Source organism: Castor canadensis, chromosome 9, assembly GCF_047511655.1.
Source record: "Castor canadensis chromosome 9, mCasCan1.hap1v2, whole genome shotgun sequence".
Classification (NCBI taxonomy): Eukaryota; Metazoa; Chordata; class Mammalia; order Rodentia; family Castoridae; genus Castor; species Castor canadensis.
In genome coordinates this window covers 141,189,614-141,206,426 of record NC_133394.1, presented here as the reverse complement: position 1 = coordinate 141,206,426, position 16,813 = coordinate 141,189,614, and the positions used below count along the sequence as shown (strand labels likewise).

The 16,813-nt window shown below is 36.3% G+C and overlaps 1 long non-coding RNA gene across 3 annotated transcripts in view; it reads left to right on the top strand.

Annotated features, from left to right (window-relative positions):
* The first annotated feature begins 604 nt into the window (after window positions 1–604).
* The window catches only part of LOC141411006 (uncharacterized), a 56,382-nt gene continuing 40,173 nt past the window's right edge, over window positions 605–16,813 (top strand). For 2 of the 3 annotated variants that reach the window (XR_012435863.1, XR_012435861.1), the window contains exon 1: window positions 2,074–2,210. This is a non-coding gene — a long non-coding RNA (uncharacterized lncRNA). Of the gene's footprint in view, window positions 734–2,073; window positions 2,211–16,813 lie in introns of those variants that run through there. The other variant, XR_012435862.1, reaches the window with a different exon arrangement.

Here is a 16,813-nt window from a genome sequence, read left to right as displayed (position 1 = left end):
ATGTTTGAAATGACATTCCTTCGCTGGCAAAAAGATCAGTTGTTCTGATAAATTCACATCCACACTAAATTTTCTTGATATCCTATAATCTATTCAATATCTACATCTATAAGTGCCAGAAATTGCAAATATACTCAACTTTATATACAAGAAATTCCACTTTACACACCATTCTATATTTTGTTTAAAAAGCAAAACATATACATGCTTTTTTTTTTTTTAAACTCCTGGCCATGCACACTGGTAGAAAACAAGGTTTGCCATCCATCCATTTTTTTGATGTAATTTTTCATAACTTGTCATTAAATGTACAAAGACTTGGGTGCATATTGATAAGCTTTTAAAATAAAGTATAGACCAGTCATTTCCCTCTGGAGATCTGCTATGTTGCAAATTTCAGCTACATTCTTTAGGGATTGAAAGTGAGGCGTCCCTGAGAAACTGCTCTTCCCAGTGATCTGCCCAGTTGGCATTGCTGCCACTTTCTCATGGTCTGGACTTTACACATTGGGGTCAGATAGTTTGCAACTACTTGGCAGTCAAAGGGAGGAATTGATTTTTAACCTAGGATACCAGCCAAGAATTATTTATCAAAACTTTTCAAATAGAAGGCAGTATTATTGGGCCCTGCTGAGTCTGGGGCTGCTAGCCTGATTAATTTCCATGAGGAGGAAGGTCTTCAGATAATTTCTGTTAAGATAGCAAAGGGCAGACCCATCACCAAAACTCAAAGGTAAGCAGAAAATAGAGACAATATGTGAAACCTTTCTTTTCTTCCATTAAAAGCAAACAAACGTGGTTGATTTTTGAATGCATTTTCTCCACAAGCATCATTGAATTTTGAGCTGGGAAGCTACTCACTGATCAGTCTCCTGGCTCCCCTCACAAAATCTCTGTATAATAAAAGCTGACTCTAAAGCACCATTTTTTCCAGGAGTTGAGAAGTGTCAAGTTGACTTAACTCAAACCTGCTTGAGCACTGCCTTTCAAGTTGGGGACAGTAATCTCTTCCAGGATGCCTTTCTCATCATTTTTCTTTCTTTCTTTTTTTTAATGCTTTGACCCCCTGATCTGTGGTCCTGACAGGGCCTGCTGTTCCCCTCTCAATTTAACTGAGGGGTTAAATCAGAACAACAGGGTGACATTTGGTTTGTAGCAAATAGCGGTACTGCACTTGCCTATTAAAATTTTCTCTAAGAACAAGTTTGATGAAGGAAGAAGAAAGAAAAGGAAATCGTGTGTGTGTGTGTGTGTGTGAGTGTGTGTGTGTGTGTGTGTGGTGGGGAAAGATATGCTTGCAAGCCTGATGATAAAATCAACAGAGATTGAGAAGTACATTATGGTTTTATTTTCTGAGCAAACCATGTTGCTGAGGGATTTGACTGCTGTGAGTAACGGGAACACATTTGTCAGACTTTTCACTTCAGTGTGTGCTTGTAGAGCTGGTAAATAAAATACCTGAGCAGATATGAATTGCTCTGGTGTCCGGTAGCTGTAAGCAGAAGGGTTTACCTTACAGTTTTGCAAGTCTTCCTCTGGCTTATAACAGCTTTATATTGAGTGAAGATATTTGAGCGGCCATTACCCTACAGAAAAGCAGCTGAAAAATCAATTTGCCTACTAAGAAGTGAGCTCACAGATGTCAGGAGAAAAATGAAGTAAATGTTGATAAATGCATTTCAGAGAAATTCAGTATTTTTGTCCATCTTGTAATTTCGGCATAAATTGTGGGACATAATACACACTTGATAAATGACTTGAACAAATGCATGTACTACTTGCACATCACGTAACAGTTCACTGTTCTGCTCTTGGTCTGGGTAATGGGTTAGTATGATGTTAAGGAAACAAGCTACTTAGAAAACAAGTCAGAAAACAGACCAGCTCAACAGAGGTACTCAATACACATTGGCTGGGTAAATTAAAAATTCACCACTGAAAAGTATTGTCAGCGAAATCCTTTTTTGCTGTGTTTTTCTGCAAGGTTACAGGACTCCACACATAAGCAGAATATCAACCAAAAATATCCTTGTGGTAAATGATTGCCATTCCTTTTTACAGCAGAGAATTCCCATGACAGTCTAACTGAAGATTTGTCTAAAACAGTTTTCTAATTCATAATTAAAACATTTTCCTTGGTTTTAGAAAGGAGAGAAGAATTGAGCCCGTGGCTGTCCAGCTGGGAGTAAAGGGCCTTCGTGAAGAAGGAGGTGACATTCTTTCCATCCATAAATCAGTGGCTTAATCCTTAGCAACAGACACTAATCATTGCTTCAAGCTTTGCAGCTAAGTTAAGGAAACATCTTGTTGCATATTTGCGCGCGTGTGTGTGCGTGTGTGTGTGTGTGTTTGTGTGTGTATGCCTAACAACATTATTAAGGTATGATGACATATAAAAAGCTGTATTTGTTTAATGCAAAGTTTTTCATCCCATCTCATTTATTATTTTATTATTAGGTATATATTTGGTAAGAAAATATAACAAAAGATATATAATCTTAGAAAAGTTTTAAGAATACAGTATTGTTAGTTATAGGTACTTTGCTTTGTAGTAGTTCTCCAGAAATTATTTTGCATAACTGAAACTTTGTTGTCCATATATTGATTAAATATTTCACATCATCTATGTTTAAGGTCAAAGGGAAATTCTCCCAGCATCCTATAGTGACTAACTACTGAGAGAAAGAACAGTCTGAGTCTGTGTTAGCACACGCTTGGATGTATCTATATTAACAACCTTCACCTAACCTTGAACAAAGGTATCCCTATTCCCCACTCATTTTAGAAAAAAGATGCAGGGGAATATTTGCCATCTCCTGAATAACACTAGCCAATTTCCTTTTAACAAACCACGATATTTATTTATAGTCAGGTGCGGCATATCATGCTTCAGTCAACAACGAATTACTTAGTGATGTCTTAGCCATCTTTGTTTGTGTAAGTGAACTCTGTGATGGTCACACAATAATGAATGGACTACCAATGCATTTTTCGGAACATATCCCCATGATAAAGTGATGCATGGCTACACTTAGTATTTTCCTTATTACTTTGACTTAGATGGAACATAGGGTCAAATTTCCTACTCTGCTGTAGACTTCATAAAGACCAGGAATTTTTCATACTATCCATGCCCTATAGCATGCTGAAAGCTTTTATGGATATCATTTAAACACCATTTTTCCATTTCAATTTTAGCACCCTTATTTATGTGTGTTTTGTAAACCACCATTTACTTTTTTTGTATTGTGTGATTTGCAAATAACACATTTTTAAATAATTTAACAACAAACTGTACTAAAATCATAACTTGGTTACCATTTTGAGCAAGTTTCAAAACTTTTCTATGCTTTTGATTTCTTATCCATAGAATGGTAATCATATTTTCTTATAGTGGGTTGAGGAGCAAATTAATAATGCAAAGTATTGCTTGTGAAGTGGAATTTTTGCCATTGAACTCTGAGCTCTTGATATTGTTGCCAGGATGAAGTGTAACTAGTTTTAGATTCTCAGAGCCTTTGGCCACAGCTGGCACTACAAAAGATATTCATGTCAATGGCTTTGTACACAGAATCCTGTAGATATGGGTTGTCTTTTTGGTGTCTTCTCAAAGACCAATTATAAGGCAGGGTTATAGCAGAAAAATACCATTGAAATAAGTGTTACATGCAGGCAGGTAGTCTTCATTTAAATTTTTTATGATTTGTGGAACAACCTAAAGGTCCTCTGCTCTATCAAAATATCTTCTTACTCAGCCTTAATGAATGAATGAGTCCTTTTACTTGATATGTTCTTTTAAAATCCAATAGCCCTGGGAAGGAGCTGCTAATTAAAACTAATCCACACTGAGGAATTAACAGCAGGGCATAGTGTAGAAAATTTCTAGATGTAGAGTTAAAAGACTTACTAACTTGCCTTGTTACTTTGAACAAGTCCTCCCTTTCTTATCTGGAAATTACAAATGATTAAATTGACCGATAGATTCCTACTGTAAGCATTAAATAATGTAACATATGTGAAAATGCTGTTTCAAGCTTAGGAATGCTGTTTTTGTCCATCTTATGTGACATTCTTATAACTAAAAGCCCAGGACACCATATGCCTAAGATGGACACATTTTAAGATATTTTCCCTGGACTTCAAGTATTAGCACAGTAATACCTGCATGTATTCTTTTTTAAACAATGAGAGTTCAGAATTTGTGGAGTATTTGGGAAAATTAAAACTAAAGACTAACTGACTAATAATGGTAGTGCTATAAGATTTCTCAGATGCCCAGCTGCCTTCCCATGATCTTATTTTTTACCCATTACCCATGACCCTTCCAGACTTCTGGCTGTCCCTTTTGCATTTGAGAAAATAAGAAGACATTATTCAGCTCTTGACTTGACTTTTTCAACCTAAAATGGAAGTTATATTTCTACATCAACTTAGAGACATGCTGTTGAAAGGTTATCTATTAAATAGTTAAAACCAATGTCTAATATCAAGTGGCAGAGAGTTTCTACTCTATTCATCTGGAAACCTAAGTAGGATGTTTTAGAATTTATTGATCTAAGTCCTAAGAGTAAGACAAAGTGACTTATTGCATTTCAGGGATGATCACCTGAATACTGTGCTTGTCAAGGATTTGGGAACTTTCTGCCTGTTCTCTTTTCTAAAATCCCATTAACAGAGACCTTGTAGTCTAACCAGGTATTGTTAAATGGTCAGCATTACCATGTGGAGAGTAAAAACTTGCCACCTAGACTAGAATCAATCACTTTCCTGTACGCAAATTCATAGTCACTTTATTCTGCCAGACATTTTCACAAGCTTTTGTCTAATTTAATTTTCTAGTAAATCAGTTTGTTAAGTATTTTCATCCTCTCTTTGTTACAGAGCTACATAAGTTAAGTGTGTGGGGCTGAAATTCAAACATTCATGCTCTTTCTTTAAATACTTCATCTATACTGCTAATAACTACAGTATGAATGAAGCATTGATGAACACATAGGCTAGTCTCAACACTAAATCGCGACACAAATGGCAGGTCCACTTCTAACCCTGAATTGAAGCTCTGCGGAACTCCTGTGGTTCTTTACTTAAGTCCCTTATTGCTTGCATTCTGTTTTTATATCAAAACCATTTATGACCGTTTCCCAAACGAGAATACAGAATTCTAGAATTTCCCCAAAATCCAAGCATTTCCTCTTTATATCATATCCATCCATCCATTCATTCCCTTATCCATGCCATGCCTCCTGTTTTCTTCTGTATGTGTGTCTCAGGAATAGAAAAGTAATTGTAAAGTGTGTGCACAGTGGTCTCACTCTAACTTGTATTGGATGGATCAATTGCAGCTTTCTTGACTATTTGAGTTCCTTCCCCCAAGTCCCTGGAGATATAAATTATCCTTTCAAAGTGCTTCACTCACACATGTTTTTTATTTTAGGATTTTTTCCACACTAGGCATGTAACAAGTGATACTTAAATTCTGGGAAATAAGTTCTCACATGGTAGAACCTTTTGTCACCTATTTCAAAGGCAAAATCCATGTTTCACCTTAATCTCACTTTTGCTTTAACAGTCATAAAACTTGTCTGTATTCATTAGAATTGTGGTCACTGACACAGAGAATTAGCCCAATATGTGAAGAGTGTTTTCAGAATTTTTCACAAAACCGAGGAAGAGTTCCCTGGGTGAATTTTATTCAGGTTCACATAAAATTCTTTGCTTACATGTCATATATTTATGAGCCTTTACATTTGAAGTTATTGACTTCTGTGAGGAATATTACTACACCTTGTCTTTTGTTTATTTTGTTTATTTGTTTATAACTATTTTCTGCCATTGCTTTTTTCTTTTTGACAGTTCTGGGGTTGAACTCAGAGCCTTCACTCTTGCTAGGCAGGTGCTCTACCACTCGACTCATGCCTCCAGCCTCTGTCATTGCTTTTTGAAAACTAATTTTGCCTTCAGAATTCTTTCTTTTATTTACATACAAGTTGCAAAAATAATAAAGTTCTTACATACATGTCATCTTTTTTTTTTTTTTCTGTTATCAACATCTTAACATTTCCATGGTATATTTCCCTAAATTGAGATACAGGCAAATTATTACTACCTAAAATTCAGACTTAATTTTGACTTTACTAATTTTTCATTAACAACTTTTTTATTCCAGAATCTAATCCAGGGTACTATGTTGTGTTTCATTGTCATATCTTCCAATCTGTGACAGTCTTTTCATGTTTTTCATTACTTTGACACTCTTGAAGATTACTGACCAGATGTTTTCTAGAATTTCCCTCCATATGGGTTTATTTGATGCTTCCCTCACAGCTAGAGTGAAGATGTGGGCTTGAGAGAGAACACTAGGGAAGCGAATTGCTCTCCTCAGGGCATTCTATCAGGAGCATGTGATGTCCAAGTCATCACTGATGATGTTATGCTTCACCACTGGGTTAATAAAGTAGTTTCAGGTTTTCTCATTGTAAAGTTATTTTTCTCTTTTCCTTTGTTATCTCTTGGAGAGAACTGCTAAGTTCAGCAAACTCTCAGTGAAGATGGAGGTAAACTAAACTATGTTTTTCTGAGAATTGAATTAGACTTATTAGGCAAAAAAGATTTGCTTGCCTCAACACATTGATTTATTTATATCATTATGGAGTCATGCATTTATTTTGTACTATAGAGCATAATCTAATACCGTGTTATGTATTGTGCTGCTCAAATTTTCCCAGCTCTGGCCATTGGGAGCTATTTTAGGTTCTGCCACTGCCATTTATTTTATGTGGTATCAGAAGTAAATTTCTACTTACTTTTGAGAATTAATATAGCCAATATTTGATTACCCAATGGCAAATCAATATGAAAAAATATAAAAAATAATATATGCCAAACTTGTCTGTAGAATTGGAGCTGATGAGGTCAGAGACATCGTTTGGTATACTATTGGGTCCAGTCTTAGTAAATATCCCACAATTATTTTGAATTCCTCATTTAGGAGCAATATGTCTTCTTCAATTGCTTGACGAGGACTACTTCCTCTGACATCTGTATGATCTGTAGTTGTTGTAGGACAGCTCAGAGAGGTGTGGCACCAAAGCTTTCAGGAAGCAAGTTTATTAAACAGATGGCAGTGACTCCATGGACTCGAGTCCAAAGGCTGAGCCGCAGGACAAAAGGCGGCTTGACTCATATACCATTTAGAGCAGGTCACAGAAATGGGGGTACAGCTTGTCCCATACATGGTCACATGCTATTTCATTGGCTATTTTAACCTTTGGGAGAGGTGACCCTTCTCTGGTCTCACCCCAGGTGGTACTTGACATTCCCAAAATCCATTTTTTTGTTTGTTTGTTTCACTGTTGCACTGATTGTCTCTCATTACCTCCCTTTTCCCCTTCCCTGCCTTCCTTCCACAGTTCCTCTTTCTCATCTACTTTCTGTCACACAAATGCACCAGCTTGTATACACACACACACACACACACACACACACACACACAAGCACATGCACACATGTACAGGTAAATGTAACCATTGTGAGGTAGGGAAACACAGTTCACTTCTTCACTCCTTTCTTCTTTCCCTCTTCTCTCCTCATTTACTTTCTCCAACTTTGGAAGCCTATCTAGTCTTTTCCTTTCTGGTCTTTCTTATTTTTAAACTGTAGCAAGTAATGTTTCTCTTACTACTGATACAGGGAACTATTAATGAAGTGAGGGCAGTATCTTCTATAAATTTAGAAGTTTGATGATAAGATAGTATGATCCACATGGCAAAGACAGAAAGTGTTTTTTAATTGTCAGCAAAGAGCTACAAACAGTATATTTCTTTAAACATATAAGCACTCATAAAAATGTTTTCTATTATTTTATTCTGCCTCATTAAATGTTTATCCAACAAATGCAAGTTAAAGTTTTACCATGTGTTATGAACCTTTAATTTGTAAAAAGGGGAATCTACCTACTACCACTGTACCCCACACCAATGAATTTTTAGGAGCTGAGTGAAAACAGTGTGTATTTCAAGTTTTTCAAAGTTACTTGTTATACAAAAATAAATTCCTTTAAAGACTATTGAATGACTTTGTAATCATGTAACTGTAAATGTCTTCTCCAGAGGACAGTAAAGGTTGCTCTATTTGCATTCATTCTTTTCCATGACCTCCAACAAGCAACATTCCCTGTGATCCTTGTTTTATTTCATCAGCAAATTAGGAATCTAGCCTCAACTGTTTCCTAAGTCCCTTCCAGTTAAGATACTCTATTTTATAATGGGAAAATAATCATTTTGAATTAATAGACTTAGACTTGAATGTTGGTGCCATTATTTTAGACATGTTTCTAACATCTCTGAAAGTCAGTTCTGTGATGGTAGAGAATGATTTAACATAATGACTTCTCAGATGCATTTAAACTATGTAATATGTCTACAATGCGAATGAATACAGCCACTGTTGAAAGCATTCTGGAGATTCCTATAAAAACAAAAAGCAGAAGTACTAAACAATCCAGTGATATCACTCCTGAACATGTACCCAAAGGAAGATAAGTCAGGATATTATAAAGACACTTGCACATCCATGTTTATTGCAGCAATATTTACAATAGCCAATTTATGTAAATATCCTAGACACCCTACAACAGATGAATGGATTAAGGAACTGTGGTATCTATACATAAGGGAGTACTACTCAGTCATAAAGAATAAAATTATGTTGTTTGCAGGTAAATGGATGGAATTGAAGGAGATGATGTTAAGTGCAGTAGGCCTGGTTCAGAAAGACAAATGCTCCATGTTTTCTCTCTAGACCCAAAAGATAAACATACACAATTATATATACATTTATAAATGGTACGTCTTTGTAATAGTGGAGCTATTCTGTGGAACTCTGTGGAGGAGGGAAAGGAAAGTGAATGATAGTCAACAATACTGGAATACATTGCATCCTTCAGGTAGATGCATAAGGACACATACATACTAAAAGCTGTTGGATAATAGGAGATAGCAGGGAAAGGGTTGGGGGAGTAATAAAGTGCATTAAGCTGACCAAAAAACAGTATCTTCACAGCTGAGAACACTGATGTTGAATGCTGATTTTGGAATTAAAAACGAAGGACAGTACTAAAATAGGTCCTATGAAGGGATGGGTCTTTGTGGCAGGGGATAAAGGAGAGTGAATATGGTCCGTGTACCTTGTATACATATATGAAATAGAATGATGAAAGCTTTTGCAATTGTTTTAAGTGTGTGCCTGTTGGGGGGAAGTAGAATGAAGGAGAGAAATGGTGGAGGTGAACCTAATCAACGTACAATGTAAGCATGTTCAGAAATGTCACAATGAATCTTCCCTGAACAACTAATGTGTACTGATAAAAATGCTTTAAAAATAAGCAAAATATACCTCCATAAGTTCTGTTTCACTCCTTGTCTTTAGTTTCATAGCTATAAAATTAAAATAACGATAAAAAAGCAAACAAACCATTTGAACCAAAAGACATGTTCTCAAATTTTGACCCCATCCTTGGGATGCAATGGCTGATGTAATGACTTTCATTTTTATTTTCAGGTGATTATACGTAGGAAATATCTCAATACATGATAGTTCTTTCTTTTGTTAGATACCATATTGATTTGGTTGTGTTTGTCAAGAAGAAGAGGCAGCATTAGGACAGAAATTCCATCCCATGTTGTGAACAGGAACTTCAGAATCAGGGAGACCCAGAAGTGATTCATGGCTCAATGATTCATTCATGCTGGCAATATACTTTCAGGCTTCTCTGGTTTCCTCACTTATTAAAAAAAAATACCGATAGTATTGGGGGGATTAAACCAAGATTTCACATTCAAAATTCATGTTTATATTTTAAGAAAGAAGCACTAAAAACTGTACTTCTAATACATAACTAAAATTGGGATTTTGCCTTATATAGAGATGCATATGTGTAAGTGTATGTGCTTGTATATGAAAAATTATAACTAGATTAATCTCATGTTAGAACTACAGCTCTGCACAATCATCAGGAGAAACTGAGTGATAATGGTCTTTAGCTCCTTTATGTATTTAATCTCTTATTCATATATTCAAGTAATATTGACGGAATACTTACTGTGTGCTGGTGTCTTCTCTGGTTTGTAATTAGTTCTAGGCTGAGAGCATTCTTTCCCATGTTTTAAGGTGATGTTAACAAAAAGTCATAAGTTAAGTATTTGTGTGGTCTTAAATATTTGGTTATCAGCCCTCATGCACTGCTGGTGGGAATGTAAGCTGGTATAACCACTATGGAAAACAGTAGCACAGGGTGGGGGGTGTTGGCACAGAGTGTGGGGGGAGCTGGTGGGGAAAGGGGTAGGAGGATGAATATGGTGCAAACAATGCATACACATGTATGTAAATGCAAAAGTGACACTTGTTGAAACTGTTATAGGAATCAGGGAAGGAGAGGATGGGGGAGAGCAGTGGAGGGGAGTGGAATTCAAGTATGATCTACTTGATACACTGTAAGAACCTTTGTAAATGCTACAATGTATCCACGCACAGAACAACAACTAAAAACAAAAAACATTTGGTTAGCGGACTGTGAATTATGAGCTATATTTAATATCAAAAATGAAAGATAAGACATTTCAGTGCAGTAAACATTGCATTTGCATAGATGTTACCTAAAGTTTGCATAATCCTTTCTATTTGAAGACCGTTAGGTTTTCACAGATGGCAAGATGATTTACCTCAGGTAAGTCAGAAAAGCACTGAAAATTTCTTTGGAAAGCATCTTAAAAGTACTGAATTTTCTATAAACTTTATGGATCTTTTCCCCTGACTTTGAAAAAAAGAACAAGTATTAGTTCTGGAGCAAAAAGGATTCTAGGAGAAGATGCACAAGTGTCGTCTCTGCTCTCAGTTGAACAGTGTTTTTCAAGGATTTCTGAAACTTGGAAGCCGAGTTTTTTCTCCAAAAAAGAACTAATTGTGCAGTTCTCAACATGTTTATGTGTCAACAATAATTGCCTTGGGAAAATTAGCCCACAGTGAACCTGATAATTGAAGAAGAGCAGTCCTTTTGAATTCTCTCTCAATGCATGATTATTCGTCTGCTAAATGATGTGGCAATAAGAAAAAGATTAAGTGCGTAGTTTTGGGGACATAGAGATGTGAACTATTTGAAAAGGTATGCATGCGACACAGAAGCATAATTGTTAGAGTTAGTTTCTGGGGGCTACTGTTTTCTAATTATGTGGGCTTGAAGAAACTTCTCTGACTTGTAAAACTTGGCTTCCTCTTCTACACAAGTTGAAGTCAATGTTCTAACTCTTGGAGTTGCCATAATGACTCAATTAAATGCTTCATCAAAAGTGCCTAATGCACCCAATGAATGTTCAATGTGTGTGTGTATGTGTGTTGGTGATACTGTGATTCGAACTCAGGACTTTGTGCTTGCAAGGCACCACTTGAGCCAAGCCTCCAGGCTGAACGTTCAATATTTTTGCAGATTTTGGTATTCTTATCACTGTTGAGCGATGATAGTGGTAAGAATGGCTGAAAGCAATAGGAAGGACACCCTAAACTCTTCCTCTCTTTTAGTTTTGTACATGGTTTATTTTGTAGATATTTCCAAAATATTTCAGCTTCCTTGAATTGTTTTCATTTTCCACTTCTTTTTGCAGTATGACTCACACTGAGATTTTTTTTCTTTGCAGAGAATATAGAGGGAGCTTGCAGAATAGAAATAAGAACGCACTAGCAAAATATAAAAAAGGGTTTTTTTTTTGTTTTTTTTTAGAGGAAGCTTCCTGAATTTTGGAGTCAAACAGAACTAGTTTGGATTGTCCTCCCTCGTTCGTTATCTCTATGACCTTACATGTGTCTTTTAGTCTCTTAATCCTCAGATTCTTATCAGTTAAATAAAAAAAAACAATCACAGCCACATCCCAGGATCAGTATGAAAGCTCAGCAAGATAAAGAAACCATACAAATCAATAAAACAAAAAAATAATTAAATAGCAAAATGAGCAGAAGACACAAGCAGATAATACACAAAGGGAATCACGAACGACTGTTAAGTGTATGGCAAGCTTTTCCACTTTCTTAGTAATCTGCAAAATGTAAATAAGTCAAAAATAAGATATATAATTTTACCCATAAGAATGGCAATTATTTTTAAAGTCTGCCAATATTTAATATTAGAAAGGAAGTAGAGGAATAGAAATATGCAATAATGGTGAGACAATAGATTATTGTATCATTATAGAAACTGTTAACTAGTACAACTGGAGGTTTACATACATTTGGACCAAATAATTTTGCTATATAGTTCTAAAAGAGGAACAACTGTGGAAAAGTAGAGGATATGAAAATGATGGCATTTCTTTCACCATCTGTATACCAAAGGCTTTATACTGACTTTTATTCTTTCAGACATTCTGTAAATGTGGTTCTTAACTCCAGATAAAATATTCATGTGGCACGATCTTTGTAGATCGTACCCTAAAGTACCACTTATAGCTCCCTAATTTAGTTAAGTACTGACCTCTCTGCAGATATACATTTAATGTGTCAGTTATTCATCCAGGGGGCTGATTGGATGCTATCGTCAAAAGGACAGAAAGGGTTGGGTAGATAATAATGTGTTTTATACCTTGTGTCAGGTTTAGTGGTGTTAATTTTAACCTCTGCTGAAACTTAACCATTGGCCGGTCTTTCCAGCAATATTCACAAATTATTCTTCACACAAACTTCACTCATAAATCACCAGTTTATTTTACATATTTTGGGCATTCATCTCCAGATCCTAGAACTTTTCTCCCTCTTTTTACAAGGTCTCATTTTAATTGATGGTATAAAAATACATAAATATAACATAATATGCCACTGTGTATTTCCACAACAAAAAACTTTAAGCACTTTTTTTTCTCTTTGGATAGGGTCTTGTCATGCAGCCCAGGATGGCCTCTAACTCCTGATGCTCTTTCCTCAGTCTCCCTGAATGTATCCAGTAACACTTTTCCTCTTTGCCACAGTGCTGGGCTTTGTGCATCCTACGCGAGCAACTCTACTACTACTCCAACCCCAGCCATGAAACAAGCTCTTTTAATTAAGCTTCATGTAATAGATTCATGAGACAAGCGGAGTTCCTTCTTCATGATGCATATTGACATCCACAGCACTTTCATTATTTGTGGTTTGGCATCTCCTTCCTAGTTTGTTGACTCACTGTCATTTTAACTTGTTGGTCTGTACAGACCCAGTTTCCTTCTATCCCTGATGTGCTTATGTCAATGAAACTTCAAATGAAAATTGTATATAAGATGCATTATGGGTGAAACTAATGCAACTCTGAAAGAAGAAATGTAGAGATGGACTAAGACATGCCATCTTTATGTTCTTTAAGGTAAAAATATTGTTTCTAAGCTATATTCAGTATTTTCTATCTATTTGATCAATTATCCACATTGATCAAGTTTGATAAAAGGGACTCTAGAATGGTGATGGAATTTCAGCGTCTAATATGGACAATATAAAAAGGAGAAGCATTAGGCAGTATTGCATGTGCAAAGAGAAATAATAATAATAATGATGGACACCTATGATAACTGAAAGCTCCATACTGAAAGTACTTTTAAGTAGGTAAGGGTCTGCCCAGCTTTTGGAGGATGTTATTTCTGCTTCTCCTTAGAGATCCAACTTGTATTCTAAGGATTTATGCATACATAAAAATCTGTCTATCTGAAACTCTAAATTCAAGAACCAAGAACTTTATCATTTAAAAAGAAAAAAAATTTTTTTTGGTGCTAAGAGCTAAACCCAGGGCCTCAGGCATGTTAGCATGCTATACCAGGGTCCTACCATTAAAATTCCCAGCTAAACTTCTATCTTTTAAGAGTAAAACATCATGCTACTGCCTGCATGGAATTAAATTCTTCAACTATTCTTTTCAGGATTAACATTAAACGTGGAGGTTGTATGATTTCTAAGAGCCTCTGTGGGCTTTCCAGGGTTTCTAGATGTAGTTTTTTTTTTTCCTCTGTCCAGTTCCAGGAGGTGAACCATACACAGACTACCTAATTTAGACTCCAGCTCAGTTAATACTAAATATGGCCATAACTTATCCTTGTGAAATTAAATATGGTGCCCACAGAAATTCTCATGCAATCTTGGCATTCGTTCTCCTGATGCCACGATGAGCTTATTTGCCACTCTGACCTTTCAAAGGAACCATCATTCAGGGGTCCTGTCTCTCTAACCACTCCCACTTTTCAAGTATGAATCTTGTTGCAATGAAGGCGTGGACCTTCTCATTGCAAGTAAGTCATATTTTCCATTATGTAAATTGAACAGCAATGACTAAGGGAGTTCAGGATGGTATGGATTGAAATCAAATGAGTAGAGACCTTGGGAAATCAAATAGGCTAAATGACATATCCGCAACCCTTTTCTGAGTAGCTTGCAACTTGCTGCTGTCTTTATTAGTTGTTCATTGGAGACATCTGAGCTCCTGAATCATTGATCAAAGTCAAACCTTAACTCCCCTCTTCCACTCTAATAAAAATAATTGCTAACATACATTAGGACCATATTATATACCAGGAGCCATGTTAAAGATGTCACAATTTATTGACTGCTTTAAATAAATGCCTTTTGTACATTAGCATGCCCGAGAAGCTCCTGGAGAGCTGTAAAATACACATTCCTAGCTAATGTCCTTTCCCTACTTCCAATTCTGACTCAGAGGTCTTGGATAGGTCCTAAAATTTGCATTTCTGCCAAGTTTCCAGGTGACAGGATGCTGCTGGTCCAATAACTGCTCTGTGACTACTCTAATCACCCTATGTGATACATGAGATAACCAAGTCTGACCATGAGGATAAGTAATTTTTCTATGATCAAAACATAGGAAAAGGTAGAGCCAGGCTTTGGATTTGATGAGAAAAAAAAACCACTATCTCAAAGTCAGCATATATTATACACTGACCCTGGGTTCTATTTCTTCTTTAAATTGATTTGTTAATTAAGTCCTTCACATGTCTGGGTGTGTTTGACCTATAAACCTATGAACCACATACTCTTATGGCAAGTAGAGCAGAGTGAAAATATTCTTACTGGTTTCTCTTTTACCAAAGGAAACAGAGTGGCAGTAAAACCTAGAGGAGCAAAACTCCAGTAAAATATTTTGCTAATTTAAAACTATGGAGTTTCTGGCTCAGGTTGCCAGGGTCTGTGAATAGTAGCCAAACCACTGGCAATATCCCAAGATCTCAGCAGGATTGGGGATTCTGAGTGGACAATATTTCTTTGTTGAATTCTTCAAAGTAAAATTAATCATGACTGGGTATTGTTTAGAAATTATCAGGGTGTATACTTTCTAGTAATTGATTTCTTTCCACATAGACATCTTTTTTTCAATATAAATGGCTCTCCTTTATGGGTTGGTTTTATTCCTCTTCATGTGTGCCAGGGGGCAGTGTGGTTTAATTATAATAATCACATGTTTCTTGAGGCCATGTCACTTTATTTTCGCTGTCTGAAATCTGTGCTTGTAGCCTACAGGAGGATGGGGTATGTGAATCTTAGTTAAGTCTAGCTTCTAAATCAGCAATCTTGTCATTGTTTTTGCTTCCTAAATATTACGTTTCTCCAGACCAGGAACTCTAAGTCAATCTGAGTTTTGGAAAGCAGCTTTATTAACAAGAAGATAATGCCATACTTTGTGAAATTGCACAAGTCAGTGCTGAAGATCCATTTAAATATTAGAATTAAATGGAGGCCAAGTGAAATTAAATCCAGCATTAATATAAATGTGTTCCATTAGCAGGGTGCTAAACCAAGAAATGTCATAAGGTGGATTAAGGGGAAACTTTGTGACCTTTCATGACTTTGGATAGTCACATAGGACAATAGTGAATGCAAGGATACTATAGGAATAAAGACATTTGTGTTTTTATCTTATGACTCGTGCACTCACTATAAGCTCCCTATCTTTTGGAATATTTTATCATGATTGCAGTTGTCTATGAGTCCTTACAGGCTTATAAAAAAGATGAGTCTATTTGTTATTGATATTTGGCCTTTGAGAACCTCCTAAACATGTGGACACAAAGGACTCCTTTTACATTCAGTAACACAAGTACAATGATAAAGTACAGAACTGTGAAATCAGAATGTCTGTGTTTGAACACCGCCTCTGCCTCTTAACAAGTTTTGTGACCTTGAAAAAGTTGATTTCTCTGCCCTCAGTTTTCTCCTCTGTAGAACCAAGTCTGTGGGGTTGATGAGGTGAGAAAATGGGTTAATATATGGAAGGCATTTTGGTAGTAACTGGCACCTAGCAATTGTTACATTACATATGAATGATAGCATAGGAGATTTTAGGCCCTATGTTGAAACTCCTGGCTTTCATAAACCAGTTAAGGCCACTTACCTGACATCCCAAATAGGGGCAAGTAATGGTGAAGCACAAAGGATGTTTATTATATGGCACAAGCACACCTGCAGGAAGAGGAAAAGTAGCACTTCAACCCATCTTCCCTGTATAAACATTTACTTTCACTGAAATAGGAAGAAGAATTGGAGGCAACGGGAGAGGTATGCATGATCATTTAACAGTCACAGTCACAGGTGTGTTTGGGTGCTCAAAAATAGTTGTAGGTGGCAGCCACAGGTAGTCTGGTTGCTCACTGTCTCAGGATTTGTCAGGTAAGGCATTGTTGCAATAAGGGTCATTGCTGCCTTGTAGGTAGTCTTTGTCTCCTGTCCTACCCTTCCTTGATTCCAAGATGGCTACAAAGTGGCTCAGAGAAAGGAAAAGTTACAAAATGGAGACTGGATA